General features: G+C 45.8%; 1 non-coding gene across 1 annotated transcript; it reads left to right on the top strand.

Annotated features, from left to right (window-relative positions):
- The first annotated feature begins 2,043 nt into the window (after nucleotides 1-2,043).
- On the top strand, nucleotides 2,044-2,116 carry TRNAK-UUU (transfer RNA lysine (anticodon UUU)). Its single transcript has one exon. It is a non-coding gene; the product is annotated as a tRNA-Lys (tRNA).
- Nucleotides 2,117-6,055: the final 3,939 nt, after the last annotated feature.

Raw genomic sequence — 6,055 nt, 5'->3', positions numbered from 1 at the left:
CAAAGTTCTCACTTTCTAGAGTCCATTTTTATAGGAATTTCTTCCTATGCCAGTCTATAGGAATTGCTTCATCATGCTGTTGCTGAATCAATCAGCAGATAGCACATTCCTGACAGCTCTGTGCTGCCAGATGTTATCTTGTTCTTTGGTTCTCCCATTCTTGAGGCTGTTGGGTGGATTCCAGTCTGCCCTCTGGGGGTCCTCTGGTTATTTCCACTTGACGCCTTCTTCAGCCGATGGACACTGGATTCTTAGGCTGGCACCTCCCTGATCATTCAGTTATTATCCACACCAAGCATCCATCCACATACATCCTCTATCTCTATTTTAATCACAATTGTTAACAAAGCAAGATGAATACAACAAAAGGGCCTGGAGTCTCTGGGTGCTGTTTCTGTTGTTACAGAGTATTGTTTTGAGTCTCTCTCTGTGTGAGTAGTTGTTATTACAAAGAATTGCTTTGAGAACAGACTCTGTCTTAGAATGTACTAAAGCAATTAGCAGCTTGCGAGTTTAACACACAGAGGGAGAGAAACAGTACCAAAAACCAAGAGACCTCTTAATTAGTAATACCCTGGAATTTAAACTATGGGGAATCAAACTCATTTGTGATTTTAATACAGAACTTCTTTAATATGATCCAACATTTGTCTATGCAGGGAAGTTTATCATCATAGCTATACCAGTATAATTATGTCACTTTGGAAGTGGTAGAAGCTAAACCAGAAAAAAGCACTCTCATTCCAAAATAAGGCTATGTCTACACAACGCACCTTACTAAGGCGAGGCTACACCGCTGCAGCCACACCACTGTCAGGTACACTGTGTGACCACTCCTTATCACCAGAAGAGAGCTCTCTCAGCGACAAAATAAAACCAGCCCCAGCGAAGGGCAGTAGCTTCATCAAGGGGAGCGTGGCTCCCACCAAGGAAGTGCTGTCCACACCATCACTTTTCGTTGCTAAAACTTTTGTCATTCGGGGGGTGTTTTTTCACACCCCTACACGACAAAATTTTAGCAATGAAAGTGCCAGTGTAGACATAGCCTAAGTGTACCTGCACAGGGAGTTACACTGGTATAATTATACTCCATAGTTATGCTGGTAAATTTCCCAGTGTGGACAAGCCCTTTACTGACAGTACATTAGCTCGAGTTACAATACAACTGAAAACTAATCTAGAGAGGGTCACAGAAACTTTTGAGGGTGGGGTTGGCAGGAGGCCCCCTAAACAGTGTGAATTGGAGTTAACAACCTATTGAGTTGGATGAGGCAGTTGTCACTTCCCAGACACATTGTTTCGGGCTGACTGCAGACTCAGGCAGCTATTGCTGCGTTGGCTACATCTGGGTCCTGTTTTTTCAAGATTTCCTCTATAACTGTGATCCCTAGAAACGTACTTTTAATTTTTTTTTTTAATGCAAGCTGAGCTTCTGATGTAATTTGAAGAGTCCAGGGTCTGGATTTTCAAAAGAGCTCAGCTTTCATTTAGGCACTAAAATAAATAGCCAGATTTTCAACACAGCACACGAGGTGTTGAGCTCTTCTGAAAATCCGGGCCCCGTTGTGAGCCATGAGCCCTGTAAAACTGGACCTTGAGCTCTTATGTAAATCTGGCCACTGGTGTCATGCCCCAGGCTTTACCTACAGTGCCTATGCCTTAATCTGGCCCTGCACACAAACCAATCATTAAGGCCTAGATCCTCAAAGGTATTTGGAACCTATCTCCCATTGATTTCAATAGACATTAGGAGCCCAAATGCCTTCAAGGATCTGGACCATAGTGTCTGTGCTGAGGAAAAAATTTCCCCCATGCATATCGTCATTCTTGCATCTTCCTCTGAAGCATCCATTGGAAGCAGAGAATTGGACTGGACAGACCCCAGTGTCCACGCAGCAAGGCAGTTCCTGCTCTAACATTCTGTTTTAGCTAACATTCCAGCTAGCATGTGTCTGCAGCTGGAGACAGAGCGGTGCCAGGACACTAAACATAGCATGTTGGTGAGATTGCTGCTCATGCTCTCAAGAGGTCAGCATCTTCCAAGCCTGGCTAGCTCAGCTGGTAGAGCATCAGACTTTTAATCTGAGGGTCCAGGGTTCAAGTCCCTGGTCAGGTAATCAGCTTATCCAGCTACTTCATACACCAGGAGTTAAAAAGGTCTCTGTGGATTTCTTCTAGATTCAGGCAGAAGTTAACCATCTACTAAGAAATGGGGCTTTTGGAGGCTGCAATGCACAAAATTAATGGTACGCTGCAATATGGGACTGTGGTGTGAAGAGTGGATCAGGGTCCGAGTGCTTCCAAGGCGGGGTCTGCTTTGGTCCCATCACTGTATTTTAGGGGAGCACTTAATAGACACTAATATGCACTGAGCGACACTAAGAAAATGAAGACTTAGAGGCTGTTGGCTTCTCAAACACGGACCCCTGGCACGACTGCCTGCTCAGAAGCTAGTTAGTAACCATCCCCAACTGGCTTCTGCGATGCTGTTTCTACACTGCCTGCCAAACACTCACCCAGCTGTCACTGAGTTTGATAGCCCATTCATTACTCCCATCTACTGAGGCTTAATTCCACTGACGAGAGCTGCACCTGCATAAAACTAGAAACGGGAAGTGGGGAATCCGGTCCTGTAGCTGCAGACTGCTCACCTGGAGCTCCTCACACAGAAAAATTAGTGTATTCAAAAAGAAAATTACCCATTACGCCGTGATGCCTGCAGTATGTCTCTGCTCTGAAGTCCTCCCCGGGTGACACACCAGCCCAGAGACTTTAGTGGGAATAATTGACTGTTTGAGTGCTCCAGATGGCTGCCAATTTTTAAAATCAGAGTGACATTCAGACGCAGAGGATTAGTGCTTTGGAAACCATGCAGTGCCCCAGTCCAAACATACCATACAAATGGCCGCAACAGCTCAGGCGAGCTCCCGGGAGGCTGCTGCTTCCTGTGTCTTTCCTGATAATTGCCCTTAGTAAAAATATCCGCTCAGTAAGGGCTGCACCAGCTGCTCTGCATTAAGCACCAATAAAGGCTCCAGTTCTGAGGGCAAGGGAAAAGCTTTCACTAGCTGCAATAAGTGAAGAACATTGCCAAGCGGAGACTGCAGCCATGATCAGACTGTGTCACAGACACCCAGAGAGGCTGATGGTTTGAGGGGCTCATTGGAGGGTGCCTGAAAGCAAGTTGGCCTCGTCCTGATCCAGATTCCCCCAAATCTGGGCTGTGACTGTAGTCCATTCCTGAGAACAGGGCCAGACACAGAGTTCAGGGATTATTCAGAGTTCAGGGCCCATCCCTAGGCCTGATGGGTGATGTGCCAAATGCTCCTTGGCTGAAAAGCATCCGTGGCTCCCACTGGCCTCAGCCTCACAAGATCAGGCCCTACATAGGGCAGAGTGATGGAGCCATTTTTTTACATCCACGCAAAAACATCATGGAAATTCCCCAGTTGAGGCACTCAGATGCATTTCCCGCATGATGCCTGAGACTGTGGTGGATTCATACTCACTGATCAGAGAAGAATGAGTTGCTTGGGCCAAGGGGATGGACAGAATTTGATTTCACCCGTCTAAGAATGGGGTTAGGGATGGATAAACAAGGTCTGGGGGGGCTGGGAGAACCAACCTGCCCCTTCCCTCCCTGACAGTAGAACCCAGTGGGAGCAGAAATTTGAGAAAGGGTCTGATAATGTGGGTTGTTCTTCACTTCTGATTTGTGTCTGGGCCTGGAATCAGATGTGCAGAAACCTGCAAGAAAACCTAATCCTGTCTGTGCAAAATCTGCCTGGTGCAGAGGACTTGTGCAAAGCCTAGGTGCCGCCTCAGTCACATGGAGATCCATGGAGCTAATATGATGCAGAGGATTTGTGAAGGCTCACAGCAGGAGCTGAAGTTCACCCTCCATGGTTGGAAGGAGAACTACTAGAAGTCCTATAAGATTCCAAGGCCAGCATCACAGACTTCGGTGGTCAGATCATCTGACTTTGGGGTGCTTACTGTCATGACCCCACAAGTCTCAAACCTGGACTGATGGATGCCCTGTTTGGAAGAACACTGGAACCTCTGATTGGTCACAGGTAAACCCAAAGAGAGGCACGGGAAGTTGTCTGTACGATGGGGTGAATTCCTGGCTGGCTGCTACATCATATCCTGACTTCTCATCCAACTCCTGAGCCCAGCTTTCCTGCCTTCCTGCCTCATTACTGATCCCTGCTACTGGTCCATGACTCCTGGTCTGACCCTTGGCTCAACTCCCGATTCTGACTCTCACTATGACCCTTGGCTTGACTCCTGATGCCAACTCTTGCTCTGACCAGTCGGTCTGACTGCCCAAGCAATGGTCTTGACACTCACTAGATATGGTCCAGACTCCAAATTCTAATTCTTCCTGGAAGTTCTGGAATGTCTGGGTTTAAGCTAAGTCCCTTCTAGTGGTGGATGATCATCTGCCAAGTTCAGATGGAAGTTTGGTTCCAATCTTTCCCAAAGTTTGCGGCAATGTTTGGATCTGGGTTTTGGTTTGGATTCCTCCCTCATGCTTATAGAAACAAACCTGAACTTGAAATCATCTGAGATTCTTTCCGTCATGAGTAGAACTTCGGGTGAATTAAGATGAACTCAAGGAACAAAGATCCTATGTTCATAAAAATTAATAGCCCTTGTAATTAAAAACATGGCAGAGAGAGAGACAGAAGGTAGCTAACACAAGAGCAGATGTAGCCATAAATAGTTTGGACCACTGACTACAGCACAGATCTGCCAATTTACACCAGATGAGGATCTGTTCCCCCATGTTCTAAAATTTTTCATAAAGTGTCATTGACTTTAAGAAATGGTCAAATGGACATAAATTAACCTGTTTAAATTTCCTCTGCCCAGCGATCCTCAGGGTAATGCAGCCAGTCTACGCTTATGAATTGTGCTGTGATAAACACCAGCTTTTCACAAAAATGCAGTCACTTCCTGTGCTAATCTCTCGCATCGCTTCATAGATCTGGCAGGAGATCAGCCCTACACCTTGCACCGTTGCATCTCCCCAGCTTCATTAAATGATCAGAGAACTTTTACTGACTGCATTTTAATTGCACATTATCATCCATCAATACATTTCCTTCATAAATCATCTTTACAAACTTTTCCCCAGCATGCCTCGAAGCTTTAAAAGAATCTACCATACTTCTATGATTTTTGACAGTTAATTACATAGCCCTTTCAGATTTATTGTTTTAGCAAAGAAACAATCAGATTCTCTACCATGGGAGATTTCATAAAAGGAAGACATAATTCAGGACCAAACAGATCTCACGCAGATCCCATTCAGATGCTGGAACAATTTATATAGTGGGGGTGCTGTGAACATTTGAACCAAACTGTAAATCCTGTATATAATGGAAACCACTGCAAGTCAGGGGGTGCTGCAGCACCCCCCACACCCATAGTTCCAGCACTTATGATCCCATTGGTTTGTAAACTGCACAAACAGCCCAGATTTATTACTTATCTGATTATTGTGTTTGTACCCAATGGTCAGAAACAGGTTTCTTGTGAGGTTTCAATTTCTTCTTTGTTCCAGCCACATAAGTAGCTTCTCTTGTGGTGCTTCTGCATCCAGGGCACATTGTATGTCTACAGCAACATCCATCCAAAGATCCCAACACACTTCATAAGAATGAATCTACTCAGGTTCATGGCACCTCAGCGGCACAAGCAAATATCATTCCTATTTTACAGCTGAGGCGCAGAAAGATTAAAGTCTCATTTGCAGAAGTGTATCCTGCTCTTGGGTGCCCCCAACTGTCAGTCTTCAACTTGAGATGCGTAGGTCCTTAAATGCCCATAGGTCCCACGGGAGTTGAAGCTGCTCATCGATTCTGAAAAGCAGAAGTTTGACTTTCTCAAACTGGACACTCAAAACTCACGGGCACTTTAGGCCTGACTTGCTCAAGGTCACCCCCTGGAGGCTGAGGGTGCAGGAGAAGCTAGAACCCAGATCTCCTGCTTTGTAGGCTTGCATCACAGGCACCCATCCTGCCATGCACCTGGGCTGAAACCTGCT

The sequence above is a fragment of the Caretta caretta genome, chromosome 14 (assembly GCF_965140235.1).
Source record: "Caretta caretta isolate rCarCar2 chromosome 14, rCarCar1.hap1, whole genome shotgun sequence".
In the NCBI taxonomy this organism is placed as follows: domain Eukaryota; kingdom Metazoa; phylum Chordata; order Testudines; family Cheloniidae; genus Caretta; species Caretta caretta.
The sequence above is the reverse complement of the archived record's forward strand: the minus strand, read 5'-3'. Positions and strand labels throughout refer to the sequence as shown.